Source organism: Elephas maximus, chromosome 25, assembly GCF_024166365.1.
Source record: "Elephas maximus indicus isolate mEleMax1 chromosome 25, mEleMax1 primary haplotype, whole genome shotgun sequence".
Taxonomy (NCBI): domain Eukaryota; kingdom Metazoa; phylum Chordata; class Mammalia; order Proboscidea; family Elephantidae; genus Elephas; species Elephas maximus.
The window spans coordinates 21,424,072-21,435,700 of record NC_064843.1 but is presented as its reverse complement, the minus strand read 5'-3'; positions in this window follow the sequence as shown (position 1 = coordinate 21,435,700).

Here is an 11,629-nt window from a genome sequence, read left to right as displayed (position 1 = left end):
AGGGACTGACTGCCGTCTTGCCACCGCAGGAGTGAGCGAGCTGGCGTGAGAATGGAGCCTGAAAGGATGAAGCCAGAGCCAAGGGACGGAAAGATAGTGGGCCTGAAAATATGATTTGGCCCTGGATCCACCCACACATGCAGCCCACACTACCCCTGGAGTTCTCTGCTAATGGAGCCAGTGCATTTCTTTTAATTATTTTTTCTTAAAGCTGGATTGAGTTGGCTTTCTGTTACTTGTAATCAAAGATTCCTGATCCATACTCACTCGAACTCTCAGGAGTCATTAAGAAAAATAAAGTGTCATGTGAAGTTAATATGGCTCATTCAACTAGGACCTATGACAAGGGGTCTAAAGTCCATGAAGCCATGTAGAGTCTCCCTTCTGGGAAAAAGACATTGTGTGAAGACAGTGCATTGGGCCCCTTAGAAGCAGAGCGGTGGCCAGAGCCATTTTAAAGAGTAAAGACATCTAGGGAAAATCGTTCATGGGTAACTGCATAAAAGGGACAATTCAGGATCAAAGTGTCAGTCTGAAAGTTTGAGCTTTTATATTAACTACAAACGAGGTGCATGAGCCCTGGTGGCACAGTGGTGAAGCGCTGGGCTGCTAACTAAAAGGTCAGTGATTTGAACCCATCAGCTGCTTTGAGGGAGAAAGATGTGGCAGTCTGTTTCTGTAAAGATTACAGCCTTGGAAACCCGATGGGGCAGTTCTACTGTGTCCTACAGGGTTACTACGAGTTGGAATCGAGTAGGTTTGGTTTTTGGTTTTTGGTTAAAAATGAGATTAAAGGTATATGAGCTGGTTTCTTAGAGCCAAGAGCCTGAGTGGTATGCCAATTCTAATGCAGGAGATTCTGATTTTCCACCGTTCTTCTGTCTACCTTGAGAAAATGGGGAGAGACATCCCTAGCGAGGCATATTCCCCACCAGTGACTCTGGGAAGAGTCCTACGTTTCTGCTGTCGGTCACAGTGCTGACAGACGAACCAGGTCTTGTTTGCACCTCAGTGGAGCTTCTGTTCTCCATGGGGCTCAGAGCCTGGAGAACCTACCTCAAGATACTCTGTATACTGAGCTAAAAATTAACAAGAGAGGACCATAAGGAGACACTTCATTACTTTTTAAAATGTAAACCAAAAACCAGGCTGGACTCTGACTCATAGTGACCCTATAGAACAGAGTAGAACTGCTCCATCGGCTTCTAAGGCTCTGATCTTTACAGAAGCAGACCGCCACATCTTTCTTCCGTCGAGGGGCTGGTGGATTTGAACTGCTCTCATTTTGGTTAGCAGCCGAGTGCTTAACCTCTTTGCCACCAGGACTTCTTATTTTTTTTTTAATATTTTGCACTGAATAATGCAGTATGTCCAGTGGTTCAGTGGTTCCTTTGCCGAAAGGTCAGACTCAGTGGGAGCCCTGCACCATGGCCTGAGTTTTCATGTGAACAAAAAGGTGCCAGGTGGGTTACTGGAAGCAGGGGCAGATTATCCAGCAGGCAAGTTACAGTGCTTATCTTGCTTACCAGATCATCTGAAGTGAACAATTTCACATTTTTTCACCGCATCAAAGATTCTGCTTCTAGGTATAGCTGGCATCTGTTTCTCTCCCAACCCCACAGTGCCTTCCTACAGAATCAAAGTCTCTTTTCAAATTTACAATCCCTGCCAAGGGCAGATGACCCAGTAAGTAAGGTAAGCACAGGCTTACTTGTGCTTATTTACTAATCCATAGTGAGCAATTTCACATGGGTTTCACCACATCTTTGATCTTTGATGAACCCATGTGAAATTGTTCACTACAGGATAATCCGCCCCCAACCAGAAGCAAGTGTCCAGAATGGGCAAAGGTGTGGCTTATTGGGTTCAACAACATTCTTGATCCCCAGCTTAACCTCTGCAGATGGAATTGTGAGAAAGTTCTAGGATTTCAAACTTATAGCTAGGTTTTCCCTCTTCCCCACTGTTAACTTTAGCAACAGAAAGGGTAATGGAAGATTCTTAGCTAAGGATGTTCACAGCAGTGTTATTATAAAAACCAAAACCATAAAAAGAAAAAGAAAACTACATTGTCCAGCAATAGCAGGCTGTTGAAGTCAATTTTTGTACATCAGTGATTGAATACTTCCATAAAAATTTCTGTTTTTGAAGACTACTTTATGGCATAAAGAAATGTATATAATAACATGGGGAGAAAAATCAAGGCAGAATCTCAAAAGCACACAAACTAAGTGCTAATTTTATAAAAAGAAGTCAACTTTTTATATGGGTATTAAAAATGCTGGAATTTGATTTTATCTTTTTCTCCATCTTTAGGAATATTTTATAAGATTTATATTACCTTTATAATTGGAAGATGAATGAAAACTCTTAAAAACAAAAATATAATAAAGGCATAGAGCAGCCTTTAACTATGATATCTAACTGCCTTTTCAACTGGGACATATTTTTAGCCTCAAAAGCTTTCCCTTCCTCCTTGGGAAGCCCCCAGGGCAGAGACCCTGTCTCTGTCTGTCTTGGTGGCGCCAAGACCATAATTAGGGCTCAATAAATAATTGATAAGGGCAAAGACCCCAAAAGGAGTCCCTTCAATTCTGGTGGGACCTGTTAACTCCTCAAGGCATCTCTTAAGTGCATTTCATTTGTTTTTTATTTTTTTTCCAACTTAAATGGGTGAAAATTAAAGCAGAAGAGAGCTTTAGACTAACCAAGAGCTGGAAAATAGACAAATGAATGAGGGCATCAGTGCAGGGAGGCTGAGCGGAGCCCACACTGGGACTCGTGCAGCATCTGAAGCCCCTTTTCAGGAGACATAAACCAAAAAACCAAACCTGTTGCCACTGAGTTGATTCTGACTCATAGCAACCCTATAGAGCAGAGCAGAACTGCCCCATATGGTTTCAAGGAGCTCCTGGTGGAGTCAAACTGCAGACCTTTTGGTTAGCAGCCATAGCACTTAACCACTACACCACCGGACATAGGGGAGCCTTTATCCGTGTTCCAACACAAGGGAAGGCCACTGTTTAGTTTCTTCTTTATGAACAGTTTCTTTTTTTGCCAGCTGTGCTGATGGTTTATTCTCTGAGGCTCTACGTTCTGAGAGTCAATAAAGACAGTAGGTAATGTCTGAAAAAAATATTCAAAATTACTACGGAAACATAAGAAAGATGGGCCTGCAGGTTAGAGGGAGCTATGCCTGTCTCTGAGTCATTCACTAGCAGATGTTCACTGAGCTCCCGTCCCACCAGACGCAGCTCTGAACACTGGGACAGAGCAGGGGACAAAATAAGCCCCAGCTCCCACAGGTGTGACTTTCTAGTCTGGAGAACAGGGGAGTCATTAAACCAATTGTAATAGGAAGTGTTAGGTGGTGACAATTTCCATAAAAGACAGAGAATAATGGGGTGAGGTCATATCTTTGGTTAAAGAAGGTCTTTCTGAAGAGGCGAGTGGGCCCTGGGCAGCAGGAGGTGTTAGGTGGTGACAATTTCCATAAAAGACAGAGAATAATGGGGTGAGGTCATATCTTTGGTCAGAGGAGGTCTTTCTGAGGAGGGGAGTGGGCCCTGGGCAGCGCACAGTAAGCAGACGAAACAGCAGGTGCAAAGGCCCTGAGGCAGAGAAACCTGGGGGATCCTGAGGAACAGCAGGGAGGCCAGTGAGGCCAGAGAAGCAGGAAGGAGGGGAGGCGAGAGGAGATGAGGCCGGAGGACACAGGGATCATCATGTGGGCCACGAGAGGGGGCTGAGTGAGGCAGAAAGAAGGTGACAATGACCTGAGGGGTCGCTGTCTTAGGTGGGCTGGCTTTGATGGAAAGCATGGTTTTCAAGGTGTGGTAGCTAGACCAGCGGCATCAGCACCCCCTGTTCTTGGGCTGGCCCCAGACCTACTGAATTGGAAACTCTCGGCAATCTGGGTTTTAACCAGGCCTCTAGGTAATCATGATGCGTGGACCAGCGACTGATAAAATGTACATGGTCCCCAAAAGTCAACCCCACAGTAAGTCTCCAGAGAAGCTGCGCCTGCTCAGCGTTCTTCCCAGACAGCCTTCAGGATGGAGCATGTTCACCAGGAGGGAAGGACCCCTTCTGTGCTACATGGACAGCATCGAGCAAGGAGCCACTGCACGTGGCAGAGGCACCTCGTGCGGGACCACAGCTCTCACATCCTGAGCCTGGAGCAGGAAACGCCCAGCAATCAATGTTCCTTACAGAGAAGCTGTGACTAAAGCCATCTCTGCCTGCTCTGTGCTCAGTTCCTCAGCGGCCCTGCCGGAGCTAAACGTGGTGATTCTCGGTTGTAGCCAGCTTTTCCAAACATTCCAACAAACATCCAAGGATAATGTCTAACTGAAGATGTATCATTTCTGCATCACCCCGTGTATCAGATGCCCCCTGTTTCTCAGACACTCTCTTCATCCCCAGCCTCCTCACAGCATCTTCCACTGGTCTTGCCCCCCTGACTTTCATCCCCATTTAAGACGCCCCCTCCCCTCCAGTAATTAGCTCCAGCAGCCATCATTATTTCAGAGTGTCTCAACCAAGGCACTTTTGACATTTTTAGGCTGGATAATCAGGGATGGATTACCCAATAAGCAAGGTATGCAGGGGCTTACTTGTGCTTACTTACTAATGTATAATGCACAACTGTACCAGTTTTTCAACACATGTGGTGAAACCCACGTGAAATTGTGCACTACAGATTAGTAAATAAACGCACTTAAGCCGGTGTGTACCTTGCTTACTGGTTAATCTGCCCCTGGGGATTATTCTTTGTTGTGAGGTGCTGGGCTGCCTGTGCATTGTAGGGTGTTTAGCAGCATCCCTGGTCTCTACCTGCTAGATGCCATGAACACCTAGTCCTCTAGTTGTGGCAACCATATATGTCCCTGGGGCACAAAATCGCCTGGATTGAGAACCACTGTCTTATCGGAATCACTAAGATTTGCTGCCACAGTAGCCTCGTCACATGTTAACGTTGATGTAACTTTTCACATACGTTTACGGCCTTCACAGAGTGTGACCAGCCACGACAGCGAAGACTCTGACCCCGAACTCTGCATTTGGAGTGTTCCCCACTCTGTGCAGCAAGGGCTCTGTGAAGAGGGGATGCTGCATAGTCACACACTTTGGCTTGTTGTCTTTGAAACCCCTGCAGACTGGGAGTCCACATATTGGCTCCACGTCTGGGTGCAAAGCCAAGTCCCCCAGCAACGCCCTCGCTGCTTGTGGGGTATGGTAGAGTTATTGAATGCATTCAGTGGAAGCTAAAACTTCCCATGACCCTGAAATAGTCACAGCCACACCCTCCCAGCATGTCCACTCTCAGGCCCAGCTCACGGCAGCACTTCACACCTGCCGTCCCATTTACAACGATTTAGGACCGTGTCCAGTTTCAGTGCCCTGCCCATGCTCACAGAATGAGCGTAAGGGGCAGAGCCAGGTTTGGCCCAGGGGCTCCGAGTCCGGAGCAGCGTTCACAGCCGTGACCCTCGCTGACACCATGCCCCACAGTCAACTCAAGCAGCAACGTTCTCCAGGCAGCTGCTAACCTGCGGGGAACGAGGCGTTCCCCAGCCTCTGCCTGTGCCCAGTGTTAACGCGTCTCCTCTTTAGCACAGAGCTGTATTACACTAGAGCTGATCGTTTAGTGGACACACTGCTTTACTCTGTCCTGCCTGCTGAAAGCATACCTGCACTCTGCTCACTAATGCTCCTCAGAATCTAGGAGAGTCCTTGGTGCGTGGGGGGAACTCATGATTGTTTGCTTCATTTAACTGAATTGTGTTACATTTCTTTGTACACTTCAACATATCTAACAGTATTTCGCACAAAGTAGTTGCTTAAAAATGAATAAACAAACAAACAAAAAAACCTGTCCGGTGGTTAAATATTTGATCTATCGACAGGTTTTCAACGTAGTATCCTTCCAAATGAGCATCACAAAGTGACTATAAAAATATTTTTATTGCTGGACATTGATTATCCCAATGAAACGCTTCTCTAAGCTTCTGAGAGAATGATGATTTGGTTCTTCTGATTTTAAGCTCTGATCCTTTTCAGTTTCCACGTGTGCAGGTCTGGAAACCTGTGGACTTCGTAATGTGGATGCTGCGAAACCCGTAATGCTGGTGGCCAATTTCAAAAATTCTTATGGAAATGTGTATTCATTAGAAATGATGGCAGGTTCTGGAATGGGGTTCTGTAGAGTCAATTTAGGGAAATTTGTTTCAGAGAGATAACTGAAGAGCAGCAAGCTGAGAAGCCAACTTGGAAGCTACTCCTCAGGAGACAAAGCACACCTTGAACGTGCTGAGTGCCGGAAAGCGCTGATACCCTGCCCCCGCCAGAGGACTGCCTGTCTCTGACAATTGTCAACTCTATCCTTTAACTATAAACGTGTTGTGGGAGGACGAGGGCTGTCTGCAGCCTCAGGCGATAAGACAGTTGTCCTCTCGATCCACATAATCCTGCCTCTCTGCCACCTCCTGGACTATCTGTGGTGAGACACTTGGGTATTTAACCATGTGCCTCTGAGGGCTGTGACCCTGTATTGATGGTAAAGATAGCTGGGAGGCAGAGAGTAGAGAAGCTGGGAAGTAGTTTTCACCTTTGGTATCTCAAAGATATTGTTACAAAAAGTAAAAACCACTCCCCAGCTTCTCTATCCTCTGCCCCCCAGCTATCTGTACCACCAATATAGGGTTCCAGCCCTCTAGGCGATGTGGCGCCATGGTTAAGCACTGGACTGCTAACTGAAAGGTCGGTTGTTCGAACTGACCAGCCACCCTGCAGGAGAAAGATGTGGCAATCTGCTTCTGTAAAGATTTACAGTCTCAGAAACCCGATGGGGTAGTTCTACTCTGTCATTTAGGGTCGCTATGAGTCAGAATCGACTCAACAACAATGGGTTTGGTTTATGTTGATGTGAAGTCCCTGGGAGGTGCAGGCTGTTAACAAACCCGGTTGCTAACTGAAAGGTTGGCGGTTCGAACCCACTCATCAGCTCCACAGGAGAAAGGCTTGGAGCTCTGCTCCCATAAATATTATAGCCTAGAAAACCCTATAGGGCAGTTCTACTCTATCACACGAGGTTGCTATGAGTTGAAAATTGCCTCAATGGCACCTACCAACATGTTGACATGAGGTCCCTAAAAAAAAAAAACCAAAAACCAAACCTGTTGCTGTCGAGCTGATTCCGACTCATAGCGACCCTATAGGACAGAGTAGAACCGCCCCATAGAGTTTCCAAGGAGTGCCTGGTGGATTCTAACTGCCGACCTTTTGGTTGGCAGCTGTAGCACTTGACTACTACGCCACCAGTGTTTCCATGAGGTCCCTGGGAGTTGCAAATAGTTAACGTGTTTGACTGCCAACGGAAAGGTTGGAGGTTGTCGTCTACACAGAGGTGCCTCGGAAGAAAGGCCTGGCCATCTATTTCTAAAAGATCAGTCCTATGGAGCACAGCTCTTCTCTGAGTAGGAGTTGACACGTTAGCAACTGGTATGTTGACATGTGTGGTATTAAGACAATGATAGATGGACTTTTGAGAAAGCTTTCTGTAATCTGTGACTGCAGCTTCCGTGGTCAGACCAGAGGCTCCCTATGAGAGAATCGAAGGTTGGTGGCTCCATGTGTGAGTGCGCCCATTCCTGAACCCACCACCCCAGGGCTAGAGCCAGCCTCTGATCTGAGGCTTTGCAGGGGAACATGCCAGAGGAACCACCGCTCTTCCCCACAGGAGGAGGAGGAGGGTTTGGGCTGCGAGGGCTGCAGGCAGGTTTTCATCTGGTGGTTTGTGGATGCTGATCATACTAGAGCCTGCCATGACTCTTAGAGGCTGGGCTCCATCCCCTGGGCCTCACTACAAGGGGGCGCTTCTCCCAGGGAGTGCTAATGCATCTATATCCGCGCCCCCCGCCCCTCTCCCCAGGTAGGGCATGAGAGGACTCATAGAACTACGGCTGCAAATCACTTCCCACAGACAGCAAAACCACCGAATGGGAACCAATGACACACCTGCATCACCTGGAAACCCTGCTTCTGCCCCAGGGAGATCAGTCAGTGGGGACAAAGACTTGTCACTGGCCTCCTTCTATGTCACATGATGGCCACTCTCTAATACCATCCTCAAGTCCGTATGCACCTGGCCCCTCAAAGGTGAGCTGAGTTGGAGTTTGAAAACTCTAATTACAGGGCTTAGTGATTTTCTTTGTCATGGGCAGTTTTGACTTTAGGGGCAAAGTGACTTTAGGGACACACGTATGCACAGAACTTTAGAAGGTAGTTTATTCCTTATTCCATGCCTCTGTCTACTCAAAGAACAACCCCCCTACCCCCAGAAGAAAAAGTGGGGAGGGGGCGTGGAGAAAGAGCACAACATTTTCTTCAGGCTTTTTTTTTTTTAAGTGGAGACACCCATCCACCGCCCCTAGGTGGCAAATCAAGTCCTAATTGCTCTTGGAACTTCATCATGGAAGTCCCTCATGGAGTTCTGAATGGGAAGTGGGCTTTGAAGTTGTGAAATGGTGGGTGTTGGGAGGCCTGGAAGGATCTCTGATGCAGTGATGGAGGTGACTCAAGGAGACTAGACTTTGGGCCCCAGCTCTTGGCATGGGGTTTTGTCTCTACCCACCCAACCTCAATGCCCAGGAGACCCTCAGCCCCAGTCTCTACCCACAGTACATTACAATGACTCTATCTCTGATTCGATTGTGGGGGGACAGTCTTGCGTGTCCATTAGTCCACTTCTGGAAACAAAAATGACTTTTTTTTTTTTTAAAAGGGTTTCTGAACTGTTGGAGAAAAATTAGGGGTGGAGATGGTGCCCGGAGAGAAAGTCACATGTGAAAGGAGGTGCAAATTATCTGTCTTGACAGGGCCCAGAGGTCAGGAGAATGCATGGGGAGCCCTCTGTGTGGGAGTAATTTGTGGATGCAGCAATTGTAAGGGGAGCATCAGGCGTGTCTTCTACCTGCTTGTAGCCGTACCAGAAAGTGGACCTTCTTCCCAATTGTCCCAAGAATGCAAGGCTGTCATCGTACCGGGCTGGGTCACATTCCATTCTAAGCCAAACTTATGGCCAGGGAAAGTGTTTTCTGATTGGCCAGACCTGGGTCCACATGTCCACAGGGAATGGGGTCAGCCGTGGGAACTCCCCCATGGTGTAAGAATGGAGAAGAGAGGCTTCTCCAAGGAATAGATGAGATGAGATGGAAAAATAGGGAGGATGGAAGATGGGCAGGGAGAAACAACAGTTGCTGCTTTGACAGTTTACTAGGGTTAATGAACTTAGAGTTTAGAATGAATTAAGTATTCTTGCCATGTGACTCTCAGCCTACTGATGCAGCCAGGGCTCTGGGAGCCAGTACTTGGTGTCTTCATCACGTCTCTCATCAGGGATCTTACTGCTATGATCACACGATTCCTTCTGCGGTTCTGCGAGATGATAAAAAACAAACAATGCACACTAAAAACCCATTGCAATTGAGTCAACTCTGAGTCCTGGTGGCCCCCTGTGTTACAGAGTGGAATTGCTCCGTTGGGTTTTCTTGGCTGTAGTCTTTATGGAAGCAGATCAACAGGCCCTTCTTCCACAGAGCTGCTGAATGGGTTTGAACCACCAAACTTCAGGTTAGTACTTGAGCACAATCTGTGCCATCTAGGGACTTTGAGATAATCAAACCCAAAACCCCTCGCTGTTGAGTTGATTCCAACTCTTAGTCACCCTATAGGATAGAGTAGAACTGCCAATAGGAGGGGCTGGTGAATTCAAACTGCTGACCTTTTGGTTAGCAGCTGTAGCTCTTAACCCCTGTGTGGAGATAATCAAGGGGATGGCTATATCAAGGGGGTGGTACATGGGAAGGTTAAGCTACAGAGAAGGGCAACAGCTTGAGCTAGCTCTGAGCAGAGCAGGGGTGAGACTGAGGATGGGATTGCAGGTCTGACCCAGAAGCTGTTTAATCAAAGGCCATAGCAGACTATCGGCCGTGGGGGTGTGTATTGATCATCAGGACGATGGTGTCATTGATTGGCTCCATGCCCACCTGGCCATCACACACGTTTGTTCCCGGACTCAGGCCAGTCCTTGTCCTCATCTGCACAGAAGGCTCCTGCCAGGCCCCGGAAGCCCTCAAATCCCAGCGTTTAGCAGATTTGTAGAGAAGTCAGACGCCATCAGTGCTCAGGGCACTGGTATTAATCCTCCCTGGAGTTCTGATTCCGAGTCCCGGCACGTCAGCCTGAGGAGAAATCAATACCCATCGCCTCCAAGACTCAAGTGTGTAATAATTTCTGAACAGGCTGGCTTCTGGGCCTCTCCCTGCTCCTCTCCGTGGCACAGACCATTGTCTCTGAATTATCCAATCAAGACTGGAGGAGTTGAGAGAGCGGCTGAGCATTTTTCTCTCTCTGATTAGGCTGCTCGAGCAGGACCACTTCAAAAAGACAGAATTTCCCACCTTTCTGGAACATTGAAATGAAAGAAATATCCAAGGGTGGTGGGATTTGGCTGGACGCCCCCAACTCATTAAATCACTTCTGATTTCACAGGAGTTGACGATGGTCTTCCAGCTCTGGTTACAGTCCCCTCAGCATCAGGAGAATGGCTGCCCAGGTGCCCTACCGTGCTTCTTCTCTGCCCGGTTCCGTGGCAGCCTTTGGGCATTTGCTTTCACCACAATTAACAGGACAGAGTCGGCACATAGCTATGGGGAGGCCAAGCAGATTCGTCCCTTGGTCACAGTGTGCCGATCATGAGCCCAGCAGCATCTGCTGGGGCCGTGGGGCCGGGAGACTATGAATTTCAGCTCTGTTCCCCAGAAGCTCTTGATCCAGCTGAGGAGAACAGACGTACAAATAACTCATTTATTCATTTAGCAAATGCTGCTAGGAGCCCATCTCCAACATGCCACCCACTGACCTGGGCAGTGGACCAGGAGGTCACTGTCCTTTCCTTGTGGAAATGAAGACAAGTGACCAAAATGACACCTCAGGTGGGTGTCTGTGTGTCTGGGCAGCTCAGGGTGTTCTGGGCAGTGGGTAGGAAAGCACCTTGCCAGTGGGGGTGACAGCTAAGCTGAGACTTTAGGGATGAGCGATGGTGGAGTCAGGTGAAAAGAGTGAGGGAAGGAGTGCCAGGTAAAGGGAACAGCATGTGCAAAGGACCAGAGGCAAAGATAGTGCAGCAAGTTTAAGAAAGAGAATGAGTTAAAAGTGGCTAAAGCAGAGGATTGAGGGTGAACATGATGAGGGAAGAAGGCAGGGAATGGGGCCAGAGGGACAGACAGAGGCCAGGTAATGCAGGGAGATAAAGGCTTGTTAGGGGGCTGGGAGTGTCTTTCAGAAGCTGTGCGGTTCAAGAAGGACGGCAGAGTACACCTGCAGACATGATGGGTACGAGCGGGCCTGGGAAAGGTCCATTTGAATGAGCACAGGTAAACCCTGGGAGACCCTGGTGGTATAGTGGTTAAGACCTATGGCTACTAACCAAAAGGTCAGCAGTTCCAATCCACCAGGCACTCCTTGGAAACTCTATGGGGCAGTTCTACTCTGTCCCATAGGGTCGCTATGAGCCTGAATCAACTCAACAGCAATAGTTTTTTGTTGTTATTGTTAGGTAAACTCT